We start from the raw sequence: 17,311 nt of genomic DNA on the forward strand, positions 1-17,311 counted from the left end.
ATTGGACATAAAAACCCTAAAAGAAATCATGACATTTTCTACAAATCAACATTGCATTTGCAGATTAAAAAAATATATATCTATTTAAAAATAATAACATTATTATATGTTTAATTACTGCACAATTATGCTCATAATAAATATGGGGAGTCTTACAGGTGCATTCAGCCAGATAGAAAAAGGGAGGGCACTGCTGGATGTTTTTAAATAAATGTGTCCTTTAAAGGTTAAGCACGAATGAAAGGGTGTAGCATTTTGTCCAATTACATTACCGGTTTAAAGACAGCATTACTGTTACAGTATTCAAGCTGAATAGTATCTTAAAAAAAAAAAAAAAAAACCAAGGATCAAGGCAGGGGGAAACAATGACACTCAAGAACCCAGACCCTGTGTGAGTATAGGAATAAAGACAATTCAACAGAAAGGTCGAATAGACCAGGCTGTGAATGGACAGATTAGTTCTGATCCTGCTTTCAGTGCTGCTTTCTTTTTGGGTCCTGAATCAGAACATCAGTCCGTGTCCGTGCTCATCCCCTGTTCTTGCTCTCCAAGTTTCTGCTTAGCATTGCAAGGATCAGAACTAGGAGAAGATCAGGTTTGAGACCAGCTACGGAACCTAAAGGTGCACAAGTCCATGGGCCCTGATGAGATACATCCACAGGCCCTGGGGGAACTGGCAGATGTCCATCTGTGGCTAAGCCACTGTCCAGCATAGTTGAGAAGTCATGGCAATCTGGTGAAGTTCCCACTAACTGTAAGTAAGAAAACATAACCCCCATTTTTTAAAAAGGGAAAAAGGGAATGACAGGCCAGTCAGTCTCAGATCTGTATCTGGCAAGATCATGGAGCAGATCCTCCTGGAAATTATGCTAAGGCACATGGAAAATAAAAAGGAGATTGGTGATAGCCAGCATGGCTTTACAAAGAGCAGATCGTGCCTGACAAATCTGGTGGCCTTCTGCGATGGGGTTACAGCATTGGTGGACAGGGGAAGAGCAACAGACATCATCTACCTAGACTTATGCAAAGAATTTGACACTGTCACCCATAATATCTTTGTCCTGAAATTGGAGAGACATGAATTTAATGCATGGACCACTCAGTGGGTAAGGAATTAGCTGGATGGTTGCACTCAAAGAATTGTGGCCAACAGCTTTATGTCCAAGTGGAGATCAGTAACTAGTGGTGTTCCTCAGGGGTCACCACTGGGACTGGCACTGTTTAACATCTTTGTTGGTGATATGGACAGTGGGATCGAGTGCACCCTCAGCAAGTCTGCCAATGGCACCAAGCTATGTGGTGCAGTTGACATGCTGGAGGGAAGGGATGCCATCCAGAGGAACCTGGAAAAGCTTGAGAGCTGGGCCTGTGCGAACCTCATGAGATTCAACAAATGCAAAGTCCTGCATCTGGGCCAGGACAATCCCAAGCACAAATACAGGGTGGGCAGAGAATTGATAGAGAGCAGCCCTGAGGAGAAGGACTTGGGGTTGTTGCTTGATGAGAAGCTCAACATGAGCCAGCGATGTGTGCTTGCAGCCCAGAAAATCAACTGTGTCCTGGGCTTCATCAAAAACAGCATGGCCAGCAGGTTGAGGAGGTGATTGTCCCTCTCTGCTCTGTTCTACTGAGACCCCACCTGGAGCCCTGCGTTCAGCTCTGGGGACCCCAGCACAAGAAGGACATGGCCGTATTACAGCAAGTCCAGAGGAGGGCCATGAAGACAGATGATCAAAGGGCTGGAGCACCTCTCCTGTGAAGACAGGCTGAGGGAGCTGGGGTTGTTCAGCCTCGAGCAGAGAAGGCTCTGGGGACACCTTACAGTGGCCTGCCAGTACCTAAAGAGGGCCTACAGAAAAGCCGGGGAGGGACTTTTTTTCAGGGAGTGCAGTGATAGGACAAGGAGTAAAGGTTTTAAACTAAAAAAAGGGTAGATTTAGATTAGATATTAGGAAGAAAATCTTTACTACGAGGCACTGGCACAGGCTTCCCAGAGAAGCTGTGGATGCCTCATCTCTGGAAGTGTTCAAGGCCAGGCTGGATGGGGCTTTGAGCAACCTGGTCTGGTGGAAGGTGTTCCTGCCCATGGCAGGGGGATGGGAACTGGGTGGTCTTTAAGGTCCCTTCCAACCCAAACCATTCCGTGATTCTATGATTTTATCAAGGCCAGAGATTCTCATCTCTTCCCTCCCTTCCATGTCCTTTATCTCTCCAGGCATCCCGTGCACACTCATGAGAGAGAATTTGGCCAGTATGCTACCAGAAAGGGAAGAACTTAAAAGGGAGACAAGGCATGCAGATTGCTGAGAGCCACCTGTCAAGGATAACCAGTGTGCAGGCAGATCAACGACACTATTTAATGTTGTAATAGATGCAACTAACTCTTCACCACAGAGCTTAATGTGGACAAGATTCCTGCTACAGGAGCAAATGGTAAGGATAAGGTAGTTCCCTTTTTCTTCAGCTATTAGGGAAAAGGGGGGTGACAGAAAAAGCAAAAAGACTGGAGAAAGGTAAGTGTTTATGGTAGTCAATATTTCCTCACTTCTCATGATCTATTGCTCTTATAATAGCAAATGTTTTTTTTTTTTTTTTCTTTTATACTATATTTTAAAGACTATCTTACTGTAACTGGTTTGGCAATCACATCGTCCTCATTTATAGTGCAGTTTGTTTGACAGTAATTCAGGGGATTGACAGCTGTTTAATTTGTTTTTCCCATAATAAATATACCTAAGACAAGATATGTCTTCCTAAATAATCTGGTAGATGTTTTGTACAGAATTCTAAAAAGGGTGATACGCAGCAGCATTACTATTTGAATAATATCATTCTTTAGTTTTGTATCATTTTCACTTTTAAGATGAGGGTTTTCTTCCTCCTCTGTCAGTTGCATCTCTAGCTTTAATCAACATTATTCAAGCACTGTGGAATTACAGTATATGTATATAGGCTACTGACAATTTCTCTTCTTACCAAGTATCTAAATACCTAGATAAGATACTAATTACCTGCTTGGCAGAAACAATGCCTATACTATTCCATGTACTATAAACGGGACATTTCAGGAATTCTTTTCAATGGTTGCTGCTTTTGCATTGTTGACTGTAGTCATTCACTTTCAGGATATCTTCTTTATTTTTATAAAGAAGGAATTCTGGCACTCCCTGTGCTGTTGATAAGCCTAATCTCTGTATAAACACACTTTTCCCAACATTTGGCATGCTACTGCCTTTCTCAAGTGGGTCTCAAAGCCAAAACCAGCACAATTTGTAGTGATGTAATAGCAAAGGGGTAGTTTGCAATGACCTTCTACAAAACTTGGCCAGAAATCGATGCAAAAAAAGGTCCATGAAACATTCTGTCTGTGGTAGAGCAAGAACCTGTCAGGATGCCTAATGAATCTCTACCTTCCCTGCAATGTCCAAAGGCAGAAGAGAGTGAGAACGTGGAAAACAGCTATCCTAAAAAGCATTTTTCTTTAGGGGAAAAAAAATAAATATACAGAACAGTCAGCAGATGTTTGCATATTAGTGGAGCTTTGCAGTTTCAGTCTGCTCTTTAGGTGCTCTCAATTGGAAATACTTCATGAGTGCAGGCGCTGTGGAGGTGGGTTGAAGGGCATGGGAGACGGGTTCGTGGGCAGGAAATCAATAGCGGTGCAATTCCCGGGATGAGGCAGCAGATCCTGCAGCCACTTACAAGTCCATTATTCACATCAGTTCAGGCGTCTACGATTTGCAGGGTACTGCCTGCGTTATAAAGGCCGTATTCTTCATACCCCCTGCACACCCTCACACGATGCATTTAATTAAAGTAACAAAGCTACAGAGAAATACTAGTTCCTGATCTTTTTGTAGAGCACCCATGAATTTTTTAACTAGAGGGATATGATACATGATTATAATCTCTTCAAAGCTTAAATGTGCCACCTTCACATGAGAACATTTTGTACACAAATATTAGAAAGCTTTTCTCTAATCACTGAGTAAACATTCCGCTTAGAAATAGTTTCAACATTCTTCACAATGAATCCAGTCAGCTACATCATTTAAATATGCTGGAGGGGCAGGTAATTGAATAAACAAAAGTATAAATTGCAGTTCAGCTACTGAGGAAGGAGAGGCTGAACAGGTATGTTTGTGTCTACGCTTGTTACTAAAGGATGAGAGGCTGAAGGAAAACTTTAAATTGATACTGAAAAGACATTAGGCTGCAGAATTCTGATGCAAAAATATTCAGCAGAACAAGAAGCCTCAAATGATAGCTAAAGGCACTAAACCAGAAGATTGAAATGTAAAGTTTATTCACGGTGGAGAGAAAAATATTTATTCCTTGTTTTCTATTCCAAACAGATTTCTTTCCGATGCTGTAATCTCATGCTGCTCTTTATCTCAACCTGTGACTTTACTCATTCCTTCTTCTAAAAATCACTGCAGCTGGTGGTGCATTTACCTAATCTTTCTGCTAGGATGGTGCCAAACAGGGAGCATCTTCCCATCTAATACCTGAACTGGTGAAGTCCCAGTTAAACCACCACCATTTTGAACAGAGAAAATCAAAGCGAACAGAATGAAACTCCAAAGGTGCTCAAGACCAATGTAACACAGCACTGAGCTGTGTACTCACACAAAGTACACAGTTGGCTTTAGGCATGCAAAATGAAAGATGTTTTACATCTGGATCAGTTTAAGACAAATTCTCTAGGTTCTTTTGCCTGAACACAAGGCAAAAGAATCTATCAGCCACTGTTCCTGTAGTAAGGATTTCATAAAACAGTATGGCTGTATTTTGTCATTCCCATTCATTTAGCATTCAGCATGCAGGTAGTGATTCTCACTGTCATCTTTTTCACTGAACTACGATGGGATGTTTGGGGTGGCGGTTACGGAGTTGAAGCAGCCACAGTTGTTCTCACCACCTTCCCAGGTCCATTTAAAGTTGTTTCTACTCCATCGTGCAGCTGTTCCCATGTGTTGGAAAACAGAAGCATCGTATGAACTCGGGCTGTCTCCTTCCTGGGGATGCCTTAGGTTGTGCTTTTACTTGCAGAAAATTTGTTAATTGTGGACTATCCTTCCCCCACCCCAGTAAAAAATGAAAAAATAGACAATTTTTTCTTTTGGGGAAGTATAGCAGAAGGTAATATTGCAGGAAAGAAAGATGCAAGATCAAAATTGGAGGCTCTGAATTTTTGAAATAGCTCTCTTCGAGATGATTATACAAGAATAGAAACGGAAAAATAACTCTGTGTGGGCACAGAGCAGAAAGAAATCATGGAATACTATTTTTTATTGTCATGTCTCTGAGAAACTGCCAAGCAGCTTCCTATGATTTATTACATTTATTAGCATTTAGCTATTAAATAGTATTGCAGGTAACATTTACTCATTTTTTTTTTTTTCCTATACTTGCAATTATCATTTCCAAGTTCAGAGTTTTCAGGAAAGGGGTAATTCTTATGTCTATGTGAAAACCTTTTTCCTCATCCTTGTGTAGCTGCACACACAGAATTTTGCCTGCTTTTTTTTTTTTTGTCTAATGTAATACAACCCACATAGTACGATACTTGGAAGATAGATGTGGGTGGGTTTTTTTTTATTTAATCAGTCTCTCCTTTTTTTTTATATATTAATTCTTTTTTAAGGTGGAAAAGAATACAGCTAGGCAGAAGAGATAATTCTCGCTCTTTCTACCACTAGTGGTGAAACAAACCAGCTCTACGTGATTGAGAGAAGTGACTTTTACCTTTGATAGGTTATAAATAGCAGGCACTGTAATTGTCTAGCAGTTCTCCTGCAAAGAAGAGGTAATTGTGGGGATGAATAAAATATTGGCATTAAAAAAACATTTTGAGTTAAATCTCAAAGTAGCTGATGAAGTATTTCTACAGCAGTCCTGTCAGGTCATGCTCTCTCTCAATAGTATCTTCTTATACTCGGTTTCGTTTTCTTGTTTTAAAAAGTGGAAAAAAAGAAAAAAGAGAAACCAAGCAAAAAAAAAGAAAACAAACAAACAAACCCAACAAACCAAAAAAAAGTCAACCCAGGGGTTTGCAGGTCCCCCTACCTTCAGCCTCTGGCCAGAGGAAAGCAGCCAGCACACGCTGGGGGGGAGGAGGGCTCTGAAGTCTGTCGGCTGGGGGACCACACCAGACCACGTCTGGTTCCTGGGATTTGGTCCAGAGGGGCAGTGGAAGGCGGCCGGGAGGTGGGCTGGCTTCTCCAGCCCAGATCTGTGGGGGCGATGGGGGTCGAACCTGCCCCACGCCTCCCACTGTGTAGGACGAGGGAAGGAGAAAGGGAAGGTGGTCTGGGGATTGTGGATTTCTGCGGAGATAGCTGATACCCTTAATGAGGCAATTTTATTTAATTTATTAATATAAAGTGCAGTGCGTGTCATGTCATGTCCAGTATTTCCGGGACAGATAATTTAAAAATTTACCAGCAATTCACAACTCTGACATCAGCCAAAACATTTCTGTTTGGATTTTAGTTCTCCAGCTGAAGGATGACAGCACAGAAGATTAAAGCTGTTTTTTTCTTCTTTTTTTTTTTTTTTTACTTCTCCTTAAGATCTCAGCAAAGTGCAGATTTGAAACACAGAAAGAGGTTGACCTTCACATTAACCTGAATCTCTTTTCCTGTTTCTTCTTGAACATATTTTATTCTCTTTATGCACAGTGGGGCTCTTTTTTTCTTGTGCTAGGCTGTTGAACAAAATGCCAGAAAGATGGAGTGTGCACTTTTACATCAAAGAAATGATGAGACCATAAAAACTCATTTCCCTTGTGACTTCTTAAATTGTTGCTAAGGAATTGAACAAGTCTGTCTGAAACAACGTGTCCCTTTAAATTCTGTTTTCTTATTTGTCTTAAAACACAAAGCCACAGTTTAACGCAGACTCTGATCCAAAGGCCACAGAAGTCAATAAAAAATTTGTAGTTACCGTGGTGAGCTGTAGGTCAGATTTTTCAAGCATTTTGCTATGTAAAACCCAGGACAGGCTATTCTAAAAAGAACTGCTTATCTACGGGGCAAGGGGAGAGGGAAAAAAAAGACCTGGTTTGTTGTTTTTATCCAGCTTCTTAAAAATGTCTCCTTCACGTGGACCAGAATTAAGTCAACTATATTTTTTCTCTGAACAGACTGCATCTGACAAGAACAAGGAAAGTGAATCAGTAGTTGAATTCAGAAATCTAAGTAAGTGAAAATATTGATTTACTTCAGTTTTTCTTATACATAAGGGTGATGTGCAGTAGAAGCACAAACAAACTCCACGATTTGGACTCTGTTGGAGGGAAACCTTCCCTAGCTCTGCTTTGGGCAATCGCTCTCACTGCTGGGGTGAATGGTTTGTTACTACTGAAGTCCAGTAAGTTGCTAGAAATGGTCTTGATTGGAGAAAAAAACATTGTAAACCAATTAACTTCTGACTATTAGCAAAGCTCCCAGAGGGAGCATTAATTTTTAAAAGTAGACAAAGAGTGTGTTTTGAGATCCTTGTAACTGTGTGACTGTACTGAAATACAGAAAAATGCTACAGTAAGTCTCAACTGTTGTAGATATTCCTTATCAGTTTCCAGAAAAGGTTGTAAAGGTCCAATTTAGAGAAAGTATTTAAACATATTATGAATTTTATTTCATCTTAATTGGACACAAGTTAAACAAATTGCTAAGTTCTTTGCATACTAAGTAGCAAGTATCTGCTTATGGGCCAGATTCAGATTTCATTCAGATTTCATCTTCTTTCCCCTAAATTTGAGCCTTAATCACATGAATTGTTAAGGGAATTCTTGGGTCTAAAATCTAGGAAACACCACTTTGCTCCCAGACCCAGATCAGTCTTCATTTATCAGACTCCCATATTGTGTGCACATTCCTTTACAGAGCTCCAGCCTCCTGAGCTCTTTAATTTACAGTTAATTTAAACAGGTAACTTCACAGCTGTTCAGAACAGGGATTTCTTGCCCTACCCTGTTCAAGAAAAATGCAGTGCCGGAGAAGATACTGAAACCTCTGAGTGCAGGTCTCTATCTCTGATCATGCTCAGAGGTTGAGACTGCAGTTCTTCCTCCTCCCCTCTTCTGTGCAGTTTCTGGTTGCTCCTTTCTGTTTTATGCCTTGAAAGAGACAGTTACTTTTATGTTCCCATGCTGGGATTGCAGAACCATGGAAAAACATTGCTACCAGTAAAATATGTGTAACTGTTTTCAAAATGTTGGCGTGAGCCAAGAGCCACTATCAAAGCCTTTTCAGAGGCATCAAGCCAACTTCTCAGATTACATTGTTTATAATCTCTCTTGGGTTATTTCCCAGTAACTTAGAAAATGTGTGACTGTTTTTGTATCTGAAAGGAGTTTGTCCAGTGCTAAAGCAAGAATATAGGATCTGTACAAAAAAAGGCGATGTGTCACGACAGGCAGTCTTTAGGTTTCTGAAGGGTTGTAGCACTTCTTTTACTGAAGATAGTTCAACCATCTTCTGAATTACACTTTCTTTTTTCTTTCCTTTTTCTTTTTCCCCCCTCTCCTTGTAGCGTAGTTCTGAGCTGCATGATCAAGCCAGGCTTTGTTCCACGCTACTGCTTCCAAAACTGCTGACACAGCAGATGCGAGAATACAGGTTCAGAGAATCATGAAGGGATAAATGGGCTCGATGCTTGTTGTTGCAGAAGGCCTTGTGCTGAACATTTATTCTCCAGTGGTTAGAAAGGACAAGCCCAACTCAACTGGTACTTTGTTAAAAAGAATTTCCTGTAAATTGCACTGAAAGTGGATACTTTATGCTATTCATTAAAGCTCAGTGTCAGATTTCTGGTTCCAAACCCAACGAAAGCAGGTACCCATGTTCAATGCCCCTACCTAATATACTGGCTTGTTAGATACCAGAATCCTGATTCAAGAAGACAGAAGATCACTGGCAGAAACAGAAGAAAATGAGTCTAGAAGAGGAAAAGCTGTCTTGAGAAGATTCAATTTTCATTGTTAAACCAGTAGGTTGGATTTTTAATATCCCACCTTAGTATTTTTTCCTTCTCTATTAGAAAGAAGTTCATAACAAGTTCACACCTTTTAATCTAAGAAAATGAACAGACCTCCCATTGTTGAAAACCTGCTGTACAAACAGCAGAATTATTCAGACTTGCAAGAGTAATTTCATTACAGGGGTTCTTCTGAGATGCTTTTTTCATTAGAAAAAATTGTGATTTTCTCCCCATACAACACAAAACCTTTGGCATTTTTATAATGTGTAATAAAATAATCACTACCATTGGGCTTGCTACACATTTTTCATTGTAATCTAATTTAGGGAGATGAAGTAGCTCAATGACTTTTTTTTTTTTTTTTCCAGGCTAAAAGGTGACTTTGAAGAAGAAGATAAACTTTCCACACTGATGATGGATTCTTTTTTCTGCTATTTTGATTAAAAATGAAGCTGAAAATCTTTTAAAGCTTTAGAGCCAGAATTCCTGCAGCAAACAAGAGAATGGGAAGAGCATCAGGTAGCGGCGTGAACTTCTGCATTGTCTTGAATATGTGCTGCTCTGTGGAAGAACTGTTTCTAGAAGTAAGTGGCATTTGTCCCCAAAGTCTTGTTAAACCTAGGTGCTTCACTTACTTGTTCCAGTTATGTTTTGTTTTGTTTTCTTTTGATTAATGTCCAGGAAAAACTAAAGTGAATCCTAAATTCAGTGGCCTACTAGATAGTAACTGCTAAAATCAGTGCTGAATCTGAGACAGACATTAGCTCCATGTGCAGTCACCAGGCTGATGTGCTAAGGCACTGAGATCCCAGGATGAAAATTAGAAGAATGAGTTGCTGCGCTGTCCTTTTGGGAGACAGAACCCTAGTTGTAGTACTTATGCTTCCAGAATGTCATTTAGCTTTTGAAAAAAACTTGGAAAAGCCCGCTACTACAGTCCTATCCTGCTGTGATGCAGCTTGAGGGATTCTCAATGTCTGTGCTTGTACTTTGTTGCTTTGTTGCTCTATGTAATGCATCCCTTTCTAGAAGAGGTCATATATGCTTCAGGAGAACTGGGTCTCTGGCAAAGGAAGAGAGTTAGAAAATGCCTTAATCTGGATTTGCAATAACTTTTCTAGAGTATTTTGTGATATTCTCTGGTCACCTGAGTCAGTTCCAAATGGGCACTAGAACATGTAGTTGTATAATTTGTATTTCAGAATTTGTCCAGGAGACCTACAATAAAGGAACAATGCATTCAGCTGAGGGGTGATGCAGAGAACAGTAAGTAATAAGGAGTTCTGTTGAGATTTTTACTACCATTTAGTATATCCTGTGTACTTATGTAGTGATGTAGTTGACACCAAGACCAACCTTTCATTTGCAGGACTGGAGAGTTCAATGCTCACTAAACCAAGAAGTCTACAGAATCATTAGATATTGAGTACCTTTTAAGAGGTGTGCTTTCAAATACATTTCAAGGTAACATTATATAAAGAAAATAATGCAAACAACAGGAAGAACTGAAAAGCGTTTGCATAGAAATGATCACAGTCAGTCATGATGTCCTAATTTGTGCCTATGTTTTAGGATGTTATGATGATTCCAGGACTGATTACCATATTAATTTTATGAAAATAATAGAAATGTACTGATTTAGTGCATTGCTCTCTTAAACAAGTCATAAGAAAAGATTTATCTCAGTTATCCAGTGGTAAAAATTATATTACTCTATTTCTTCATCTTTAGTGCAAGTGGTAACACAGAAAAATCATTTGCAAAATGCTTTATGTCAAGGTAATTCCAGTCCACAGTGAAGGAATGCACATTACAATCATGAAAAAATGTAATTTAACGTGATTCGCAAAATGAAGTAGTGTTTATGAATGCTAAAGTGTGTTACACAACTATGTACTAGTGAATTATGCATACAAGTTAAAAGGGAACATGCTTAAAACTGGAACTAGAAAAAATCTGTACTATAGTTGGATTTACCACTGTTGGTCAAATACACACACACACACACACACACACACACATGTAAAAGGAAAGTTAAATTATAAACTTTATTTTGCCTTAGAAGCAATTCTCTTCCAGTAAAATGGAACAACTGTGAATGTGGCTTTTGGAGCAGAGATGTAAGAAACGGTTGAGACCAGTCAGAGGTCTAGAAAACATGAACTCTGAAGAAAGATTTTATGAACTAGGATCCTTTTAGATTAAAAAAAAAGAGAAGGCAAGGGCTAGATGACCTCCCTTCCAGCTTTATATTTCTATGGTAATAAAAGGAACTGAAAGAGGATCACTGCATCCAAAGACATAATCCTACCCTTCCGTAAATGAAAATAATTCCTGTATAAATGTTCAACTGTCACATATCCTGAGGACATATGTAAAGAACTAAGGGGACATCAAGGGGACATCAGTGTCCTTTTACTCCCAGAATGGACAGGAAAGCATCTTGCATAGGATGGCAGTATTTTGGTTATATGCAGGAGAGTGGAGTGTTAGTTAAACTGTTGCTGTTGCTAGAGTCTACTGTTTTATTATTTTATTTATAAATATTTAGCTAATAGATCAGATGATGTTTGGAACTATATGGTATTAAGCAAGTAAATAAATAACTTTTTTTTTTACCTGTGGGTGGTAAATGTGTTTACAAAAATCTTCACAAGATAAGCACCTGGCAACCTCAGCAGGTCTTGACAACATAACTTGCTAGTGAGACACTTAATCAATAGTATACATGAGATATATGCCATATGGTCATATACTTTTCACGAGGATGATAAATGGTATTTTAGCTTATGAAAGTCATCTTTATAAAATTGAAGCAATTCTTGCGAGCAATCAAATAAAAGGTGGGGAAAGGTGAACTCATTCAAAACTGGCATAACCTAACTGAGAAATTCTCTGTTCACTGTTCTCCAAATAGTCTGTGAAAACATTCATGGGTTGTTTTTATTTTTCCCTTTGTTTACAGCTGTACAGAGATGCACCTTTTCTTTTGTGAGAATAGGTAGGCACCAGAGGGAGAAGATGGATGGAAGATAGGGTGCATTACAAAGGCTGTTCAAGGTTTGGAAATTAAAGGTAAGGGAAATACTGTAACTAGACATATAGAAAATCAGCAATGGAATGAAGACAAGAATTTCAGCCTCTTGATGCCTTGTGTAGTGTTTCACCTCTGCCATCATTTCTGAGAAACCAATCCTGCTTATCTTCAGTTATTTCTTGACTATGCTTGCTACTCTGCCTCTGCACTTCCATCCTGTCCAATGCAGTAGAGAGTGAGCAGTACAGCAGGCTTTAAATAGATGCTTTTTCAGACTATGTTCACATTTAGCTGTTTTTTTTTTTTTTTAATATAGCAGGAACACTGAACATGTGAAATTGTTAATATTTTCAGTTGATTAGATGAAAGAAATATCCCAAAGGTTACTGGTTCTATTTTAGAGAAATTACAGCAATGCACTTTGTCTTTTGGACAATTGCTCTGAAGACTTGTATAAATCTGGCACATTTCTTGTATTTTTAAATTTCATTCTTGAGATTCTGCTTGGAAGGAGTAGTTTTAAAAATTCATTATTATTTGATTGCAAGCTGGATGTCAGCCAACTAAATTTTTGAATTTGAAAGAAAATGCAGCATCAGCTTCTCTGGAACTATAATGGAATGAAACCCTCCAAGCACTCATTAAAAGGGCTTCTGACGTCTAGCAAAATTAGATGAGGTGTAAATCACTGAAATACCATATGTGGATTTGAAATGGAATACTTAATTCTGGAGAACCAAAACCTAAGGCTATGGGAAAATTTAACTACACCAGCATAATATTTTGATGATGGAAAGAGTAATACCATTACAAAGGCTTTATGTTTAATTTTAAAAACTGTTTATTGGGGGAATCTCCATTGATATCTAAATCGCTATCTGGCATATAGGCAAGTGCTTGAGGAGTAAAACTAAGGCACTTTAATAACTTTCCTCCACTGAAGATTTTCTAAGTGATTTACAAATATTATTGGAAAAGTCTGAATGTAAAAGCTTGATATTAATTATTTCTTCCCTTAGCTTCCTTCTGATGATTTTATGTCCCTTGATACAGCTCATGTCAGAGAAGTTTGCTATTGCTCCTTGGTCACTCCAGGATGGAGTTGGTTCCATTATGGGGACAGAAGGGACCAGGGGCTATGAAACAGCTTGCATTTGATTTTCAACGTATTCAAAATGCAACTGAAAAATGCCATTTTTTTTTCCAATAATATAACAGTAGTAACAGCAGTAAATATTTCTGCTCCTGTTGTTTCCACTGACCCTTGTTAGGACTGGGGCTTCATTATTCTGGTGCCATGCAAATTTCAAAGCAAGAATGCCTGCCCTGAAGTGTTTGTACACTTGGAGAGCAAACAGGCATAATGAAAGTGATGTGAGTGCATTACATGAACAAAAAAATAGAGGAGAACTGGTCTCACTTTGTAATACGTGAAGGGCTTTTTATTGTTGTATTTAAGGAGTTCAATTTTGATCCCTTTTAACTCTATGTGGAATATGACTTTGTGAGATAATATGGTGTATCACATGGTTTTCCAGCTTTTAAAGTCATCAGGCTGTGATTCAGTGTGACGTTGCCCTTATGAAAGCAGGCAAGGATTCATTTCAGATGCAGCAAAAGTGTAACTGCCCCAACATAAAAACCAGTTTAAACAGAAAATCATTTTTATTTTCTTGTTTATATTGCATATAAGAATGGAATACTTCTGTACAGCAACATACTTCATTGTGATGGGATGGATGAACAGAGTTTGATTGCTCAAAGAGAGAGATGTGTTCATCTCTTTCAGCCAGACAAGGTGGGTCTTGGGAATTATATTTTAAGAGGAATGGTGCTGAAGGCAAGGGAGAGATCATGTGAGAAAACCTGCATTTGAGGAAATCTTATGCAGAATTTCAAATTTATTGACTTATGAATAAAGACATTCTTCAGAAAAGGAATGAGCTTTGAAAGACTCAGGATATGCAGCACTGTGCTGAGAATAAGGAAGAGATTTGGTCCCTTCTGATTGTTCTCTGGAGTGGGGAAGCAGAGCAGTGTGTTGGGATCAAAGGATGCCTGGTAATTTATTTTGTGTCCTTTTCTACAGCTACTTTGATATCCAGCATAAGCTGAAATGAATAACGTTCATTTCTTGAGGAAAATGTGGTGCATTTGAAAACCAGTGTTCAAATGAGCAATAATCCAGCCTGGCTTCCTTTGTGTTATCCAAAGCAGCAGCGTCTTCAGCTTGAGATAAGGGTAGGAAGACTGCTTAATTTCAAAGGTTTTCACTTTTATCTTGGACTGGGAAATCTGAATACTTTAATGGGTTTAGGTTTTTAATTTAATTCCAGGTTGCTCATCATTTCACCTTTCAGCTGGGCTATAGAGATAATTCAATCATATTTCCCTTGACAAGCCGTCTGAATTACGTGTGTATTTCTCTGCATACGTGAAAGTCAGCAACCATAATAGAGAGCATGACAGACTCTTCTGCAGTCCCTCTTTCTTTGTCCCTTAATTTTAGCACCATTCTGGTCTTCCTTCACATTTCAGAAGTCCTCTGACACAGGCACATGAAAGACAGGCCTTGGATGAAGCCGTAATGTTGTACTTCTCCACAGACATCATGCCAGAAGGTTCAAAAGTAAGGCCAGAGAGTCATCCAGCAAAAAAAGGATCCAATCTGCACAAACAGCACATTTGGGGAGGTTTGGGGAGTGAGGGCTCTATTTTTGCCCAGCGCTCAAAGTAATATAATCTGTTCACATATTTGCTCCCCTCCATAATTGTTTTTTTACACACTTATTTTACTTTTTTTTTTTTTCCCCAGACGTATTCCCTTGCTACCTAGCAACATGTAATTACATTTTATGACTCAAATATATGAAAACTGAGGAGGGTGATCAAGAAAGAGGAGGGTGATCACCAAATGGGTTATCAAGAAAGACACAAATAAGAGATAGTAGTTTCTTAAATACATGTTGACACTTATGGCCTTTTTGCCTCAAGTCCCAGACTACAGTACCTGAGAAGTTTATTCTTTTTAATTGTAGACAACAAAAATATGCTGAAAGCACAGTCTAACCCTACCCTGCAAATGACAAGCTGTCATTCTGCTTGTATAATTTTCTGACATTCTTCAGAGAGATGTGGGCATCCGTTTTTGCCCTCGCAGGAAACATCCATATTGTCTGCTATTTATAAAATTGTCATTCGTTTTGTATTTGTATTCATATGCAACCTTGGACATCAAACGGACTTTTTATTCAAGGCATTTATGGTGCCTTACTGGAGATTGTCCCTCTCAGCTGGGGAAGTATCACCAGGATCTTTGTATAGGCAGCTTCTAGAATGAGGTGTCTACATAGGTGAGGGGATGTGAGTTTTTTTTTTTTAAAGGCTGCTACAGTTACAGAACGTAAGAAGTGTGCTAATAATGTTTGAGCATGTGTGTGTGCACGTGTGTTCATGTTGAGACAAACCACCAAACCATAAGGTATTAGGACCACGTCAGACTACTGCAGAATGATGGGTGATGTAGGTAACACAGTATAATTTTGTAAGGTGTTAATGCTGGTCATATTCTTTACATGAGATCTCCGTACTATGCTGCGTTGATAGAACCATGAATACTAACAACAGAATTAAATAATTAAAAAAAGAATGCAACTTATTTTCTGTTTCAGTTTGGTTTGGTTTCAAAGTAATCCAGATACAGCAAAATGAAAGCAGTAGGTGAAATGCTGAGAAAATTTTATTTTAAAATCCATCTATACTTTTATTTAAAAATAAAGGTAGACTGGACTGTTAAACAACAGCTTAACAGTATGCAAGAAAAACTCCTCTTTCAAATATAAAAAGTGTCATTAATTATCATCAGAAGAGTTTTATAAGCTCTGTTTTACTATGTGACATTTTCTTTTAGGGTGGGTACACTGAAATTCTCCTCATGTAAAAGTGAGGAGTAATTTGTAGAATTTCTTTTAGTCTAGGGTAACTTCCAACTGCCCTTAACACAAGAACAACATCAAAACCAACCAAACAAACAAAAACCACCAAAGAACAAAGAAGATAAATGAAGACAGGCCAAATTTGGGAATTATAGATAAAAAGTATTTAAGCTGACAAAAACAGTGAAGGAAGTGAGTCAGACTGAAACTTAAGTTAAAACTTCATAACTTGTCTTATGTTATAGTAGCTCAAACAAAGTTTATTACAAATTATTTTTGGCAGTGTAATTAGACATTTGAATTATTTGAACAGATGGAAAATGTTTTGGTCCAAATTATGTTTTTTCTCACTTTATTTTCTGGTAAATGACACAACAGTCTTCTCATAGTCTGGAAAAATGAAGGAATGAGAGAAAATACAGAAGCACAAAACACAGTAAATTTAATTATACAGCTGTGTAAAAAAGTCTTGTGAAATAAGAGTGCTTCCACAGTGTTTCAATGATATTTTTTTTGATCCTTCCTATTCTCAGACTTTCTTTTAGCCTGAAGATATTCATCTTCATGGCACAACAAAATTATTTGTAAGTAGTGGTATAACCAATCCAGTCTGTTACCTATAACTTTGTGGTTCTCCATCGTGATACTGATGGACATTAACAACTTTTCTTGGCAATGATGAAACCACAAAAGTGCTCCATAAGATGTAATTAAAAATTGTATTTTGTAATCTTGTTTTGGACTTCTTTTTAATATTTAGCGTGGCCATGTACAGCTTTGACAGAAGTAAACCGATACATGGAATTAATTTCAGCAGGCCATATGCGTGCCTTACCTTGTAATGACAGTGGACAGTTGACGTCAATGGGGCTGGGATGAGCACCTATGACAACGAAACTCCACTGTCTTTGCTTTGAGCTTGTGAAATCATTTTTTTGGGGACTTAAGTAAGAAAATCATCAGTAAGAGATGGAGAAATTGGAGAGCAAAAAAGGATCAAAACCAAGGGACAAGCTGTTGTGATGTGTCATAATCCTTGTGGAAAACAGTAGTTTTCTGACGTGTACCACTATAGAAGTTATTAGTATTTCAAGCACAGATCTGTCCCATTTGAAATGAATGTGAATATTATCATGGAACTTGTGACTTGTTCTGTGCTTCAGCATTTTATTTTTATTTTATTCTGGCCTGTTTGTGCTATTTCATTATACTCATCATCATATATGTGTCCTTATTTCTGCTTTTTATGATTTTCTTTTAGATTTTCAGATCGTTTAAAGAGTTCTTGATGCAATCATGTTAATTTTTGCTGTACTTCTAATCTTTCCTCCCTGTTAGGATAATTTGCTGTTGT

At 38.4% G+C, this 17,311-nt stretch overlaps 1 protein-coding gene across 2 annotated transcripts in view; it reads left to right on the forward strand.

Annotated features, from left to right (window-relative positions):
* The first annotated feature begins 344 nt into the window (after positions 1-344).
* Positions 345-17,311, forward strand: part of ATRNL1 (attractin like 1) — a 519,237-nt gene continuing 502,270 nt past the window's right edge. The window contains exons 1-6 of one of the 2 annotated variants that reach the window (XM_080597609.1): positions 345-754; positions 2,216-2,433; positions 7,148-7,202; positions 9,354-9,569; positions 10,188-10,251; positions 11,951-12,060. The gene's annotated coding sequence lies outside the window, so the exon portion shown is untranslated. The remainder of the gene's footprint in view (positions 755-2,215; positions 2,434-7,147; positions 7,203-9,353; positions 9,570-10,187; positions 10,252-11,950; positions 12,061-17,311) is intronic. The other variant, XM_080597608.1, reaches the window with a different exon arrangement.

This window comes from Anser brachyrhynchus (assembly GCF_964034855.1).
Source record: "Anser brachyrhynchus genome assembly, chromosome: 6".
Lineage (NCBI taxonomy): Eukaryota > Metazoa > Chordata > Aves > Anseriformes > Anatidae > Anser > Anser brachyrhynchus.